This window comes from Harpia harpyja, chromosome Z, assembly GCF_026419915.1.
Source record: "Harpia harpyja isolate bHarHar1 chromosome Z, bHarHar1 primary haplotype, whole genome shotgun sequence".
Taxonomy (NCBI): Eukaryota; Metazoa; Chordata; class Aves; order Accipitriformes; family Accipitridae; genus Harpia; species Harpia harpyja.
Genome location: NC_068969.1, coordinates 167,569 through 184,141, shown reverse-complemented (window position 1 = coordinate 184,141; position 16,573 = coordinate 167,569). Strand labels below are relative to the sequence as shown.

At 50.8% G+C, this 16,573-nt stretch overlaps 2 long non-coding RNA genes across 3 annotated transcripts; one reads left to right on the top strand and one right to left on the bottom strand.

Annotated features, from left to right (window-relative positions):
- Positions 1-353: 353 nt before the first annotated feature.
- Positions 354-5,511, bottom strand: LOC128137699 (uncharacterized). The gene is made up of 2 exons (XR_008233798.1): positions 5,355-5,511; positions 354-1,733 (listed from the first exon to the last, which is right to left on the bottom strand). It is a non-coding gene; the product is annotated as an uncharacterized LOC128137699 (long non-coding RNA).
- Positions 5,512-7,612: 2,101 nt separating this feature from the next.
- On the top strand, positions 7,613-14,575 carry LOC128137559 (uncharacterized). 2 transcript variants are annotated; one of them, XR_008233732.1, is made up of 3 exons: positions 7,613-7,781; positions 13,364-13,462; positions 13,842-14,575. It is a non-coding gene; the product is annotated as an uncharacterized LOC128137559 (long non-coding RNA). The 2 variants fall into 2 exon arrangements; XR_008233731.1 differs by having other exon boundaries at positions 13,364-14,575.
- The last annotated feature ends 1,998 nt before the right edge of the window (positions 14,576-16,573 follow it).

Here is a 16,573-nt window from a genome sequence, read left to right as displayed (position 1 = left end):
TGCTGGGCTCCAGCTGTTGCAAATATTCTGGTAAAGAAATCAAAATTTAATCACGTAGAAGAGTTAGGTTTGATTAAGAAGTAAAATTGTGAAGCGTAACGTATAGGATTGTTACGTTTGAAACGTAGCCATAGAAACTTTAGGAACTGCGTTACGTGTGACTATCGGAACCTTAATATTGTTAAGGTTGGAAATAGCTAACCCTAGAAACCTCACCAGGAAGTTACAGGTTTTTCTATGTTCCGTTTCAAGAAACGAAGGAAACCGTCGTGGACGCCAGTTTGCTGCTTGGAAACCCCCTTACCCTTCCCATCTTGATTTGAGTATCGAAGATTCCAGTCAGTAGAGCTAAGTGTAACTGACCAATGATTGTTTTTAAATAAGAATATTGATAAGGTTATATAATCAAAGGACCAATCCTTAGAAAGGTTAAATTTAAGAACGAGCATAGTATGCCTTTTTATGGAAAGAGCTTATGTAACAATGACCTGACAGAAAAAGTCTGTAAAAACTGACGGATTTTGATACTAAGTGGGACACGCCTTTGGAGGAGCGATCCCCCGTGTCCCCAGCGCTGCGATAAACTAAGTGCCCGCTTCTTAACTTCACGTTGGTGTTAAGGAGTTCTATTCCGGATTTCGGTAACGGTTTTGGCGACCCAGACGGGACCTTGCGAGTGAGACTGGACGAGATCGAGTGTCGATCGAACTCCGGCCGGCGCCGAGGTATTCTCGGGGAGAACCATCGCCCTCGACTCACAAAGCTCCTCGCGGCGTTCCCTGGAAAAAAGGTAAGGCGCTGCTGCTTTGGAATTTGTTTGGAAAGCCTGCCCGTGAGGCGCGGCGAAAGCTTCGCAGGGTTGGGGCTTGGAGGGTACCCGTTTGCAGTGGAAGCCTAGGCGTCTGCCCCTAAGTCGTAAGCGAAAGCTATTGCTGGGTTGGACTTTGTGTATTATTTGGGACAACTGTCATTTGCGTTTGTTTGGTATTTGGGATTTGAATGTATATAAGTATAATGGCATTAGCAAAATTGTTTAAGAATAAGAGTGCAGGAAATAGAACTGCTGATGAAAAGATACCAAAACCATCACCGTTGGGATGTTTGTTGGCACACTGGGGTGAATTGCAGGAAAAATGGGAAACAAACAGAACTTTGAGTTATAATACTATATTGCAATTACTGTTGTTTTGTAGGAGAGAGAGTAAATGGAATGAAGTGCCATATGTCGATTTGTTCTTTTTAAGTGAACGCAGCTGACGGGGACCGGAGGGGAGTCTCCCAGCAGAAGCTCTGGTTACAGCTAAACTGGGAGAACAGAAAATTGAATGTGAATTGATGCTAGAGTCACCTTTTCAGTTTTAAATACCTTAGAGGGAGAGTTAAGTTTTGAAGAAATTGGTGGTGTTGGTGCAACAAGTGAACGAGAAACTAGACCCTTCTTTAAATCTTTAACAATGAAATTAGGAAAGCAATGGGTCACTCAGCAGTTTTTGTATGTGCCAAATTCTCCTAAACTCCTGTTAAGGGGAGATCTACTGGAGAACTTAGAGGCAGAAATTAAATTAAAAAATGGAGAGATTAAAATTTTAATTCCAGAAACTAAACGTATCGAAGCAGTGGCTTTGTTGTTACAGGATGGTTACCGAAAGCAGAAGATCATACCAGTCAAAGTATAATGCTGTAATTCCAATCGTCTGGACTGGGAAGTTCCCGGTAAATCCAAAAAGCAGAACCTGTGAGACTGGATTTAAAGCCAGGATCGAATCCGCTACGAATTAAGCCATACCCCCTAAAACTGGAAAGCCGGAAAGGGTTACTATTGATAATACAAAAATTTTTAAGATATAAATTGTTAACAGAATGTGAATCCAAATATAACACCCCGACCTTGCCTGTTAAAAGGCTAATGAAAAAGATTATAGATTAGTTCAACACCTCAGAGCAATAAATCAAATAGTACAAGATATTCATCCGGTAGTAGCAAATCCTTATACTTTGTTAACAACCCTAACAGAGAAACGAGAACGGTTCACAGTGTTAGACTGAAAAGATGCCTTTTTCTGTATTCCCTTGGATCCCAACAGTCAAGAGCTTTTTGCTTTTGAATGGGAAAATCCTGAGACAGGGAGAAAAAGACAATATACAGGGACAGTCTTGCCTCAAGGCTTTAAGAATAGTCTTACCATTTTTGGAAATCCATTGGCACGAGAATTAGAGCTTTGGAAGAAAGAAAATAATCAAGAAATCTTGTTGAAATGTATGGATGATCTGTTAATTGTAGCTGAGATGGAAGAACAACGCACAAAGTTAACTATTAACTTTTTGAACTCTTTGGGAATCAGTGGATAGCGAGTGTCAAAAGAAAAAACCCAAATAACCCAGAAAGAAGAAACTTATTTGAGTTTTAAAATCCTAAAAGGACAGAGACAATTAGGAACTGAGAGCAAAGAGGCAATTTGTCGTCTCCCCGAACCTAAGACTAACAAATTAATGACGAGCATTTCCGGGAACGGTTGCGTGGTGTCACCTGTCGATTACCAGTTGCGGCTTGCGGGTCCGACCTTTGTAGGAGCAGCTCAAAACCTCAAACAATGGATTGGACTGATGCCGAGAAAGCTACTTTCAAAGAATTGAAACAGGCTGTAATAGGGGTGCCAGCCCTAGGCCTGCCGGATCTCACAAAGACATTTGAACTTTTCACTCGCGAAAGAAGAGGTATAGCTCTGGGCATGCCGGCCCAATATTTAGGGCCAAGTGGGCGAGCTGTGGCCTGCTTCTCGAAGCGATTAGATCACGTGAGTCTGGGATGCTCTGGTCGTCTGAGAGCCGTCGCTGCAACTGTGCTACTGATCCAGGAAGCTCGTAAGTTCACCTGAGGACAAAGGATTACTGTACGTTTCCCATACGATAACTGTTGCGCTAAAACAGAAAGGGGGGCATTGGTTATCCCCTAGCAGAATGCTGAAATACCGAGTGGTGTTGCTGGAACAAGATGATGTTTACTTAAAAACTACTACCACCGTTAACCCTGTTGCGTTTTCAACAACTGATCAAGTTAAAGGAGAACTGGAACGTGACTGCTTGCAGACAACTGAAGGAGTTTACCCCAGCTGACTGGATCTCTGAGATGTGCCGCTAGAAGAAGCAGACTGGGAACTGTATACCGACGGAAGCGGTTTCATCTGTGAAGGAAAACGTTTATCCAGATAGACAATAACAACCGAGGAGGTAATTGCGTTGCGAACTTTGCCTTCGATGACATCTGCCCAAAAGGCTGAATTGATAGCTCTTATTCGAGCTCTGGAACTAAGTCAAGGAAAGCGAGTCAACATTTGGACAGACTCAAAGTACGCTTTTGGAGTAGTACGTGCACATGGAGCGATATGGAGAGAAAGAGGACTGTTATCTGCACAAGGAACCACCATTCAGCATGCAGAACAAATACCGAAATTGTTAGAAACCGTTCAAAAACCAACAGCAGTCACGATAACGCGCTGTAAAGCGCATCAGTTAGGTAAGACTGTTCCTAACGCAGGTAACCGACTGGCTGATAAAGCTGCTAAAGAGGCTGCAGAAAAAGGCATCCTAGCGCTAGTTCCAGAGAAAAGTATAAAATGGCCTAAAGAAACTCCAAATTATAATGAAAAAGATGGAAGAATTAATTGTTAGATTGCAGGCTAACAAAATGAAACAGGACAGGCTGTAACACCGACAGGTCAAATAATAGTCCCGCCCACGATAACAAGAGAAATTGCCCGAGCTGAACATAACAAAGTATATCGGGGAACAGAAAGTAAAATATGACAAAGATTGTTTAAACAATTATAAGCGGATGTGAAATTTATATATAAAATGATCCCCAAATCAGTAATAAGATTATCTTTGGAATTATTAAATAAGGAAATTTTTTAGGGGAATACTAGCAAATTGATTTTATAGAATTGCCTTGAAAAGAAGGATCTACCCTAGTTTTAGTTGATATCTTTACTGGGTGGCCCGAGGCTTTCCCTTGTCACACCGACAAAGCAAGAGAAGTAGTTAAAGTCTTGCTCAAAGAGATAATACCAAAATATGGGGTGCCTGTAAGAATGTCATCTGACAATGGCCCTCATTTCATAGCAAAGATGATGAGACAAGTCGAGCAAAGTATTAGCTATAGATTGAGACTATCACACCCCATATAGACCACAAGCAAGGGGGCGGGGGGGGGGGGGGGGCGGAGAAAGAATGAACTATACCCTCAAGCAACGGTTGAGTAAAATTTGTCAGGAAACCTCACTCACATGGGTTAAAGCCTTACCCATGGCTCTATTAAGAATCAGAGTATAGCCAGAAGAGAAAGAAAATTTAAGTCATTATGCAATGTTATATGAAAGACCGTATCAAGAGTCCTATGTTCTGAGTATCTGGAGTGGCTTTGGAGATATGTTTTTAAAAGGTGTTATGATTTCTTTGAGAAATTCTTTTCAAGAACTTCGTCAGTATGTCTCCGCAGCTGGACCCTTAGAATTGGACGTAGCAGCGCATCCCTTCCGACCAGGAGATTGAATATATATAAAATCACTGAGAAGTGGAAAGGACCGTATCGAGTCATTTTAACAACACTTAGAGCAGTAAAGGTCTGGGCGAAGAACCTTGGCTTCATTATTCAAGACTAAAGAAAGCACCAACAGGAAATTGGAAGTCTAAAGAAACTGGCCCTTTGAAACTGAAAACCTATAAGTAAGTTTCACATTATCTATTTGGGAAAACAATTGTGTAAAATTTATAATATTGGGGTTGCTATTAGGAATGTTGTCAAGGGCAGTAATCTTTTTGTGTGTTATAGGGTTTAAGTATTTTTTTTGAGGGGTTCTAAACATAAACAAAATGAAACAATTATTGTTTGAGCTATTAATCTTGATATTAACCGTTTCTGTAATTTTGATTAAAAAAAAAAAAATTCTAGTTTTGGAATTGATTCGAAGTTTTGTAAAGACACAAAATTTAACCTCGATAACAGCCTGCCTTCCGATTCCAAAGTCAGATGAAAATCTAGTTCCGTGGAGAATACTGACACTGAATTTAACCAAAACTTGAGAAAAGACGTAGAACAATGAGAATCATTTTAGCAAATTAAATTGGATGGATTTAAAAGGCAATTGTTTTTTTAAATTTGAAAGAAGGAATTATAGCATTTTGAATTATAACATTACCAAACCATCCACCTCACGGACAAAAGAATAAATTTATCGCCCTTCGGGAGAAACTTGTACAAAGACCCCTTGGGGCTGTCAGTTGCCAAAACCGTAGAGACAAGTGCAGAAAGGAACTTGGGACCATATTTAAAATATAAAACGATGTTTGGAATTTACTGGAGTTCCAGGATCCTTGTTAGATCCACCCAGAGTCAGGACCATCTAGGGAAATTTAGACTGGTTTAGACATACAGAGAAAAATCACACATCCTAAAGAGAAGGGTATGAAAGTTTAGACTTGCAACTCCTCTGACCCCCAAATCCAAAGACTTTCTCTAGTAGCTAAAGCTCTAAGATGGGGCATGTATTTGTGGAAAGTAGAATAATATTTTAAATGATCCTGGGTCCCCTCTTAATAATGGAAAAAAATTAGCTTGGAATTGACTGTAGTAAAGGACAGGTGAAAAGTTTAGGGTTAACTGTTTGGGTGAATAGTGATGATATACGATCCACTCACCTTCTCCTGAAGGACAAAAGCAAATAATGGACTTTAGACTTAATAACTCTATCCTCTCTCTGGAAGAAATCTCCCTTGCGGCCTCGGCGGTGGACCTGGGTAAATCGAAAAGATGATACCTGGCAATTGCCAAGTCTTAGAACTAAAATAAGACGGGTATTAAAATCTGTATTTTTACCCCAGCGAGCAGCTCGTCAAGAGTCATCTTACTTTGACATCTTTCATTCCATAAACGAAGCGCCTGCTTCTGAACTTCCCATGGGTGTTGTGGAGTTTTATTCGGGATTTCGGTACCACAGCTGCGGGCCGGGGCTGGAGGAGCCCCAGGTGCGGGCAGTGAGGCTGATGGCGACGGCCCCTCCCTGGGAAGGGGGGGCTGCCGGGGGAGGGGCTGCCGGGGGAGGGGCCGCGGCGGGGCCGGTGGGAGCCCAGGCAGGAGCGGAGCGGAGCAGAGCAGAGCGGTGGCCGGGCTGCGGCTGCCCCTCGGGAGAAGGTGAGCGGGGCCGGGCGCCCCTCGGACCGCGACCGTCCCCGGCGGGGGTGGCCCGGGGGAGGTGGGGGCCGCCTGTGCCGAGGCCGGGGGGGGGGGCCGGGGCCCTGGGGGCTCGCGGGGGGCCGGGAGCACGTGGGCCGGGGGGGGCCCGGGCCCCGTGGCGGGGCTTGCGCAATCGCCCGGCGGGTCCCGGGGAAAGCCCCGAGGAGGACGGCGGGGTCCGTGCCAGACGCGCGGAGCGGCAGCGGGGCGGGGGGTGCCGCGCCGTGCCGGAGCGGCGGCGGCGGGCGCTGCCCGGAGCCGGGCGGGGGGTGCCGCGCCGTGCACGGAGCGGCGGCGACGGGGACTGACCGTGCCGGAGCCGGCGGCGGGGACTGTCCGGCGGCGGGCGGCGGGAGCGCGCCGGAGCTGCCCGGAGCGGCGCTGGGGGCTCGGCGGGGACTGCGGCTGCGCCGGCGTGGGGGTGGGCGGAAACGGAAGCGGCGTCCCCTCGGGGCATGCCGGGAGCTGTAGTTTCCGCGGACTCGGCGGCCGGGCAGCCGCGTGGCTCTCGGGCGCGGCGTAGTCCTCGCTGCTGCCGCCGCCGCGGCCCCCGGAGTGCGACCAGGTCAGACTCAGGAGCGTTGCCGGTTTCGCGTGGTTTTCCGCGGGCTTCCCGCTGCGCCCGCTCCCCGACCAGCCCTCCCGGGCGCATGCGCCGTCCTGCGCGTGGGGCAGCCCGGCGCTCGCGCGCCGGCTCCGGCCCCTCCGGCGCATGCGCGGTCCCCGGGAGCAGCGTGGCGGCGCGCGGGTCTCGGCGGCAGCGGGCGAGCGCCGGGACCGCGGGTGAGGCGAGCGATCCCCTCCGGCGGGGGCGGGGGCGGGGGCGAGGGCGAGGGGTGCCTCCTGCCCGCTGGCCGCCCGGGGCTGGCGGGACGGGAAGCTGCGAAGCGGCCGCCGCGGCAGGCTGCCGGTCCGCCGGAGGCGAGCCGGGCCAGGGCAGCGCCGGGGAGTTCCCGAGAGAGAGCCGGTAGAAGGGAAGAGGGGACGGAGGCGGGCACCCCCCAGGCGCGGCCAGCGGGCGCCCGCCCGAGTCGCCAGAGCTCCCCCGGCCCCGCTCGGCCCGCGCGGCTGCCCCCAGCTCCAGCCCCTCCCCTGAAGCCTGCGCTGTAGCCGCAGGCAGCCCCCGAGCCCTGTCGCGAGGGCAGCAAGCTGGCCCTGCGGTGGTCTGGAGTCTCCCTTAACGGGGGTGCCGTTAGCAGCGGCGCGGGGAACGAGCGGCGTCTGCGGAAGCCCCTGCGGAAGGAGGGGCTCCGGCCAGGGTCGAGCTGCGGTAATAACGATCACTGCTGCCTCTTTCCCTCTCCCAGAGGCCACGCTGTGGGTGCGGTTGTCCGTTCGTCCCCTGGGGATGCCGTTGACTGCAGCAGCCTCAGGCTTGCGAGGCTACGTGTCTAGGAGGCCTCATCTCGTAAGAGCTGTGAGACGCTCGCGTGTTCCGTTACGCGGAGGACAGCCAAGCGACGGGAGTTCCAGAAGAGGAAGGGAGGAGAGAAGGAGAAAGAAGCGTCTGAGCTGGCAAGGTCTCCTGGCAGCTCCAAGAGCGAGAGCTGCGGTGAGTCCTGGGCCCTCGAGGCCCTGTCGCTCCTCTTGTGTGTCCCGGTCCCTCCCTCCCCCTCTCCTGGCCCCCTCGCTTTCCCATGCTGCTGTGACGTTTGGGGTTTTTTGGGTGGTGTTTGTGTTTTTTGGTTTTTTTTTTTCTTCCCTGTACCTCTCCTCTTCTGTCTATTCTCTTGTCCTGCTCCCTCTTCCTCTCCCCCTTTCTCTCTCTTGTTCGACTGCCCCCCTTCCTTTTTCTCTCTGCGTTCTTGTCCTGCTCCCTCTCCCTCTTCCCCGCCCCGCCGCCCCCCGTCTTTCTCCTGCAGCCAGTCGCTGTTTTTTCCTTTTCCATCTCCTTGTCCTGATCTGCATCCACCTCTTTCCCCGCCTCCCAATTTCTCTGGCCTGTTCCCTGGCGTTCTTTTCCTCTCTGCGCCTGTACGTGCCGCTCTGTGTCCCTGCCTTCCTATCTCTCTTCTTTCTACTTTCTCTTTCTCTCTCTATCCCTTTGTCTTGCTCGCTGTTGCTGTTTATTTTTGTCATTCTGGATCTCACTGTCCCCGTCCTCCTTCCTGTTCATCTCTTACTCTCTCTGACCCTTTGTGCTGCTTCCTGCCCCTTTTTTATTCACCCTCCCTCTCTCTGCAGGGCTCCTGATACTTCTCTTTCTAAATTCCCCAACCCCCTGTGCTTCTCACGGTCTCTCTCTTTCTCTCTCTCTCGTTGCCATTGTTCTTGTCTGTCGCTCTGTCTTGCTTCCTGTCCCGTCGTTTCTCGCTGTATCCCTTTGTCCGGCTCCCTGCTCGTATTTGTATTCCTCTCTGTCCTGAGGACCGTCCCAGTTTTTTATCTCCGTCCTGCCGCTGTCCTGATTTGTCCTTCTCTGCCATGTTCCCTGTCCCTCTTTCTGTCTCTTTTCCTCTGTCCCTGCTGCTTATTTCTCCATCTGTCCAGACCCCCGTCCCTTCCCCCCCGCCCCGCCTTGCTGTCCCTCTGCCTTGCTTTCTTTCGCTACCTTTTCTGTCTGTCTCTCTCTGCCCCGTTCCCTCTCCCGTCCTTTCTAACTGTGTCCCCCTGTCCAGCTAGCTGTCTCTTCTTTCTTTGTTCTGTTCCTCAGTATTTTTTTCTTTTTCCGTATCTCTCTCCCACTGCCCATCGCAGTTGGTTTTCTCCCCTCCGCTGCTGGCCTGCTCTTTGTCCCTTTTGTCTCTCCCTGTCCTTCTGTCGTGCTCCCTGTGTCTATTTAATCCCTTCATCTCTGTCCTGCAGCCCGTCGCTGTTTTTTTTTTCCTCTTCCGTCCCTTTGTCCTGCTCCCCGTCCTTGTGTCTCTTTCCCTTGGTTCTGCCTCCCGTCCCTTTTTCCTTTCTTGCTCCATCTCTCTGTCCTGCTCCCTATCCCTCTCGCGCTCTCTCTGTTTCTGTGTCCGTCTCCTTGCCTTTCCCCACGTTCTCTGTCTTGTTCCCTCTTTGGTTTTCTTGTTTTCCGGGTGGCTGGGCCCGGCTACCCGCGGGGGTGCTTCGGCTCGGGGGTTTGGGGTGGGGGCCTGGCCGTGCCGGCCATGGCGGGGAAATAAAGCCTGAAACGGCGATCGTGAAGCGACGCCCTGCCTGTGCTGGGGCTGCCCCGCAGAGGCGTGGGGCCGGGCCCTCCGCCGGTCCCGAGCACTCCCCAAAACTGCGCGTGGGGCCCCGGGGGTGCAGGGCTGTGGGGTGGCTACGCTCGGCGTCGCCCGCGGGCGCTGCAGGGTCAGAAATGGAGAACAAGTTTTCTGTTCCTGGGGCTTGACAACAGGCTCGCCTGGCTGATTTTGGGGCTCGGAAACAGACCGAGCTGCTGCGCGGCTTTGGGCCCAGAAACAGAGGTCCGGCCCTGCGTTTTTGGGCCTTGAGAACAGGCTCGGCAGCCGGGTTTTTTGGCTCCCAAATGGGCCCCGAGTCAGCCGGCGTGGGGGCCAAAAGCGGGAGCCGGCTTGGCTGGTTTGGCAGGCGGGTGGGAGGGTGTGGGGAGCTGCGGGGGGAAGCAGGGGGTGGGCAGGGCGCGTGGACCCTCCCCGGAGATGGGGGTCTGGTTGTGTCGGACGCCGAAGTTCGGGAGGCCGGCACGTAGCCGGCCGAACTCAACATCTGCGATGGTCTGGGGGGGGGAAAGGCGCTTTTCAGACCCCACGTGCCCTCTTTGAGTGCAGCTCTTCTTTCTGCGCTGCTCAGAATAGTTGTTCGGTAATTAATCGCCCAAACTAACGCATATTTATACGGCGCGTAACTCTGATGTTTAATCCTAATGCTCCGGTTTTGACAGCAGTTGATATACAACCTTATGGAAAGCCCAGGCCGTTGCACATAGCTGGAACTTGTAAGGAGAAGCAGCTGAAATCAGCCGGAGCTTCAGTGCGGAGCTGGGGCTTCAGTGAGCCAGAACTGTAGCAAGCGGGAGCTGGAACGAGGCGGGGTGTCCGCTGTCTGGAGCGTGCGTTAGCCAGAGGCAAAAGTACCTGCGGCTGTAACGAGCAGGAGGCGCGATGAGCTGGAGCGTCTTTTTGCTGGAGCATCCGTCGGCCGGACCGCGCTCCCAGCACGGCCGAAGAGCGGCCGGGCGCAGGCAGGGCTGTCCGCAGCGAGCGGCTCCGAGCAGCAGGGAGGTGAGTTGTCCTTCTGCCAGCGGGGAGCCCGGCCTCTTCCCTCGGGGATGCGATCCACGCCACGCTCCTCTCTCTGCGTGGAGGGTCTCGCCCGGTCCGTTCCCGCGGGCGGAAGCGAGGTGGGGGTCCCCCGGCTCTCCTGGGGCAGCCCCCCCCCGCGAGGGGGCGCGGGCGAGGTGTCGTCGTCCCCTCGGTACCGGGCAAAGGGGAGAGAAACCGGCCGGTGGGAGCTCCTGGGGTGCAGAGCCCTTCCGGCAGAATCCTCCCCTGTCTTTTCACCGTTGGCTGGGTGTGACAAGCAGGTTCATTCCTTTGTCTCCTCTTTTCCCAGCGTCACCTTCCGCGTCACACGAAGAAAATCCTGCGTGGTTAATTCCGCTTGCCGCTCAGGTAATCGCACGTATCGGGCTGGGGGAGCGGAGAGAAACACTTGCGAGTTCGAGGGCACTACAGATGCTCCACGTTAAACCCACAGAAAAGGCAAATTTGCTGCTAGTGCAGAAGAGCTGATGGAAAAATTGCTGTAACAGATCGTGCCCTGTTCCTGAACTGGTCCCTTGATATGTTTGCGTTTCAGGTGAAAGAACGAAAATTCATGTCTGGTAAATTCAGAGCTGCCTGTTAGCTTCTTTAGGGTCGAGTGTTTCTCTTCTCTCTGTTCATACTGATTTTATGGGCAAGTTGGAGATAGCCTTTTATTTTTTTTAGGTATAACTGAATTTTTAGGAATATGTGGTGTCCCTGTAGTTCACTTTTGAGCACCTAGATGCCAGTAGAGATGTAATGGGTGAAACATGATGGAAACTGGTACTTAAACTTGATTTTTATTTGTATTTTATTTTTTTTTTTTCTTCCCCATTAAGAGTGGTGATGGCGTGTCGTCCCGTGGCACAATCCCCATTCCGTTCAGCGGAGTCTTCAGTCTAGGCCTTTTAAGTAAAAAAGTTTGTCCTTCCAAAAAAGGACTAGTCGTTCATCGGACCGAGGCGTAGACTTGGAGAGTCGCTTAAGTACGTGATCGGAATTAAAGCCAACTTTCAGTTAATGTTGCTGCTGTTGGTCTTTGCTTTCATTGCTTTCTCCACCACTCTGTCATGGTTGGGAGCTCTGAATCGTAATTTTTTTCAGTCTCTAGCACATTCCACACCCCCCCCCCCCCCCCCCCCCAAAAAAAAGGAGAGGCAGTGTCTAAAAGTGAATTAGTTTCCTCACAAATGCGTGAGTAAATAAAATCTGAGTTATGATGATTAAAACCATAAAAATGACACCAGTCCTGCAGATCTGGACTATTTCTGAACAGGCATTCATCACACGCAAAAGTCGTCAGGGTACGGGTCACCTGTGCTTCATGCTCTGATGAGACAAAATGCTGAGGCAGGGATGAGCTCTGAAAGAAAAAAAAAAAAAAAAAAAAAAAGGATACAGGGTCACGGTTTTGTTTTGTTGTTGTTTGTTTTTAAAGAGTGCATTATTGACTGGTGCCAGCCTGCAGAGCTCTTCTGCTGCCTGACCTCTCCTTCTCTTTCATGGCTGTAATTGTCATTTGGATAATCGTAGAAGAGCAATTAAGTTACTTGCCTCTGTGAATGTGCTGGTAATACCAGGAAGGCAAATGCTTGAACCAGTAGTGAATAACTTGGCTACAAGTAGAATTTCTGAAGGAAGAACAGCAGCAGCAACAGGAAGCAAATAGCAAGTGACCAAAAATTTGCGTGTGTCAAACGCATCGAAGCTTTATTGCCAAATGTTGTTTGGCAATATGTTCCAAATGGCTTTTTTTTGGTAAACGTAAACTTTCAGGAAGTTCAGGGTTGTGCGTGGCAAAACGCGTCCCTCTGCGTACGCATCCTGCTAGGTAAATAGCATGGGTCAATGGCAAGTCCAGCGGCAGGGCTGTTGTTCCCTACTCTCGACGTTGCCGTAGTAGCGTTGCGGTATTGAGACCTTAACGGACGGGCTGAGGAATGGAAGGAGAATGCCCGTTTTCTGTAAGGGCTCAGAATGCCGACCCTTTTCTCTGCCTGCCGCTCCCCTGCGCGTGAGATGAAGCTGTTTTATTTTTCTCCCTTGTTCCTGGTCTAAATATTTCTGGAGCTGTTGCTGCTGTGGGTTTGCAACTTGTGTTACTGCGTTTTTGTAGCATTCTAGCGATGGGTCGTTTCTACTGTGGCGAAGCATCGAGATACGGTTTTCGGTTTAAAGCGTCAGAAACTACATTCACCGAAACCGGTAACTGGCGGCGTAGGTGAAACCGATCTGGCGCGTGCAGCTGTGCTCGCAGGGATGCTCGGTGGCTCCTCATCAAAACGGCGAGGGGTGTGTGTGTGGACATCCGTAGGGTCGCGCTCTGGGTCCGAGAGCGTTAACGTATTTTTGCTGTTGGAAGATGGAATGGAGCGTGTGCCTGTTAAATCTCAGGGCAGTCAAAAGCTAGGAGGGACCCTGAGCGGGTTTGGTGGCACAACTGCGGTTTTAAAAGATCTTGACCGTTTGGAGCAACGGCCTGGAAAAAATCATTCCGTTTTTGCAACGAGGCAGTTCACAAGGACAGATGTGTTGCTGTGCTCTTTAGCAAAAATACTCGGCTTGGGACATATAGGGTGATGAAGTCTTGGCTATACTAAGGCTTGAGAAAATGTATGTAGGTCTCTATGTCTGTCACCTGCGTGTATCTAGGAAAGGGAGTTCTAGTGAAACTAAAGTTACCAATGAGTCAAAAAAAAAAAAAAAAAAAAAAAAAAAAAGGCACAGTTGTCTGAAAAATGCAAAAGCTTTAGTGGCCTGTGTCAACAGCTGTACCGAAGATGATGCAAAAATACTTTTTGCTCTGCTCAGTCGTACTGTCTTCACAAACCTTCACAAAAAAAGGCAGCTTTGGATTCCTACCCAGTTTTATGCTAAAGTTTTGTTTTGTTTTGTTTTTTTGTTTGTTGGGTTTTTTTTTTCCCCCCTCTCTCAGGTGGATGTCAGCTGCCACCATTTCACCGTGGTTGCCCTTTCTTCTGCCGTGAAAGTACAAGACAGATGGAAAGATTCCGCAGTGGTCTGCAAGTACAAGGTACGCCTACGATGTGTGTCTGCATTTTTCCAAAGGTACTTGTAGTATGGACTTTAAAGTTAACATTAAGAATGTGCCAACTCTCCTTCCACATTTTTTCTGTGAAATATTTTAATACGAATACTAAAACTAAGGTCTGTTCTGGAGCACGTTACGCCTACGCCAGGTTGACTTCCCTCTGTCTATTTCCTCTTCCTGAAAGCACGTAATCTTCTGTTTCCGTGCGCTTACTAGTAAATGATACCGTGAAAATAATTTTGTACTAAAAGAGGGGAGAAACTGTTCGTAAGAGTTCAGCTGTTCAGAAGAAACGGGCTTTGTTTTCACGATAAAAGCTTTATGCTTCTGCAGTCAATGAGTTTTTTTAAATATCTTACAGGAGTACTCGACAACCTTACTGAGATAACTAGCACCTGTACTAAAAGCAATCAAGGTCAAAGAAGAGACGCGGACAAAACAGGACAAACTGGCGTCGCTTCCGTGTGTTTTCCAGGTTTTCCCAGGAAGCATCAGCAGCCTTGTAACTAGTGACAGTGAGTCCTGAGGTGGTTTTGGTGAGTTACTGCTTCAATAATGTATTTTTATTGGATGTATATAAACATGGGCACACCCTTTTAGTGTAAAGTGAATTGTTGAGATTTATTCTTTATTTTTCATTTTGCTTTTTGAAGTTTTCCACTTCACTTTCAGCTTTATTCACCAAACGAGCAAGATGCAAAGCAGCAGCAGCAGCGCAAGGGCTGTAGCTGTTGCGGTGGATCCGTAAGCGTAGATTCTGATTGCGTACGACCTCGTCCCGCAGCCTCCCAGGGTTATCTCCCTGCAGCAGTGCTGTAAGGAAGGGAGGAGACGTTTTCCAACACCGGCAAGAGTGTTTACTTGTATGCTAAGAAGGTGTTCAAAATGGTATCGATTAGCCTAAATGCTGATTTTAAGCGTTCAAATCGCTCTTAACTTTTAAAGGAGGTGGTGTATTTCGAGCTGACCTGTTTACCTGGAATCCTCCTTTAGCTCAGCGACTCTTCTTGTGCACCCCCAGCCTCCGCTGGCAGGGCGGTATGAGAAGCTGGAAGGTCCTTGACTTAGTATAAACACTGCTTAGCAACAACTAAAGCGTCGGTGTGTTGTCAACATTGTTCTCATCCTAAATCCAAAATGGCCCTGTACCAGCTACTCAGAAGAAAATTAACTTTATTCCAGCCGAAACCAGGACAACCCCAACCCCCCTGATTCTGGGTCTGCAACGGGAAAAAACCGAACGGATTTGGGACTCCTGGGAAAGCCAAATCCGCCTGGATTTGTGCAGCTGGAAAGCAAAAAAACCCACCCCGTTTTCATGCACAAAACCACAACCAAAAGATCTCCCCTTTTTATGTTGTGGAAAAGCACTGAAACACACCCCAAACTGAGTATTTTGAAAAAGCAGAAAACTCCCCAGTTTGGGGAAGATTGGGGGTGAAGCACAGGCAGTTTGAGGGGCATTGCTGGGGGTCCTCCCGGTGTGGATTCTCTGTTGCGGGTTATCCCAGGTGAGTTACCTGCTGTGGATTATCCCGGGTGGACTCCCTGGGGTAGGTCATCCCCACCCGTGTCCCCCCGTGCACCTTTGTGCCCTCCCCTTACCCTCCCGCCGTGTGTGTTTCTCCCCCATATGCCCCCCTGTTGCTCCGGCCCGCCCCCTTCACCCACGCGAGTTTTTAACCCACGCGAGTTGTTTCCCCCCGCATCCCCTGCTCTCCTATCTCCTGCCCCCCCCCCCTTCCCCTCCTCCGTATTCCACACACCCACCCCCCCCCATCATCCGTCAGGCTTCAGACCCCTGGCATGCTGCGTGCACCCCATTCTCTGTCATTTTTTTTCTTCTTTTCCTTACAAGTTGTTGTTGTTGTTTCTTTTTAATGGTTCAACTGTTTTTGTTTCAAGCCACGAGTTTTTCCACTTCCGCCCTTCCGATTGTCTCCCCGTCCCACTGGGGGCGGGGGAGCGAGCGAGCGGTCGCGTGGGGCTTCGTTGCCGGCTGGCGTTAAATCACGACACGAGGTGAGTTGGAAGCCCTGCCTGGCTCATGCTGGAGGCTCTCTGTGTTCCTCCTGCCGTCTTGACGGGCCGTCCTTGTTCTTCATTGCCGCTTTATAGCGAGCGCCTCTTGCTCCGTAAGCAGCAGTGCTCGGGCCGTGCAGGTACTGCGCGTTGCAGGCAGCAAAGGGCAATTGTGACGCTTGCTGGCGGGAGCGGCAAGGAGTGCGGAGCCATGCTCCTGTAGGGAGCAAAGGTGGAACCTCGAGGGCTCTACGGTCATCTGCTGAGGACATCTAATATCCCGACGCGCCTCTTTTGCTTTCCCTGCTTCCCGTCTAATTACTTTGCACGCCGGAGGGCAGGGCGGTAAGTAACACCGTGCAGCGTCTCTTCGATAAGAGACAAGCCCCGCCCAAGAAGCCTTGCGTGCGTGCAGGATTAGGAGAGCAGAGTTGTGATAGCACAGAGGTGAGGAAAGGTGCGCCCACCCCAAGAGAGCCCCAGGATCGCCAGGGTATCGCTCACTTGCAGGTCGGCCGCTCGCATCTGGTCCGCTGGGACGCGCCGTTTCCTGCTGAACAGAGCTGCCCCTCTGGCACGAAGCAGCTTTGGGTCTCTCGTGGCCTGCCTTCAGGCTGTCACCTGAACCAGGCGTTATTATTTTTTTTTTTTAAATCTCTCGCCAGCATCTGTTGACTGGCTGCTGTCCCTCCCACAACCCTGATGCCACGTGCAGACGGATACAGCAGTCCCTGGGGCTTGGTCCAGGGCAACCCCCCCTGCCGTTTGCAGGTTCCCTGTGCTGCTTCTCCTCTCTAGAGAATGGGGTGGGGGGGCAGGGACAGAAGCGACCGCCCGCATTGTCTGTTGTTTGCGCTTGACTGCTGTAAAGGCTCCAGCCACTCGGGTGCTTTTTGGAACAGAGGCAATGAAGAGGACTGCCCGGGCTGCGAGTGGGGAAAGGGCAGGGAAACGTAAGCCCTGTGCCCCCAGTAAGTAGCTGCCGCCTGTGGCTGGTCTCTACTGGGCTGAGCTGTCAGTGGTGTCTCATCCAGCTGATGCTCAGAAGAGGATCGTTGCGGGGGAGCTGCT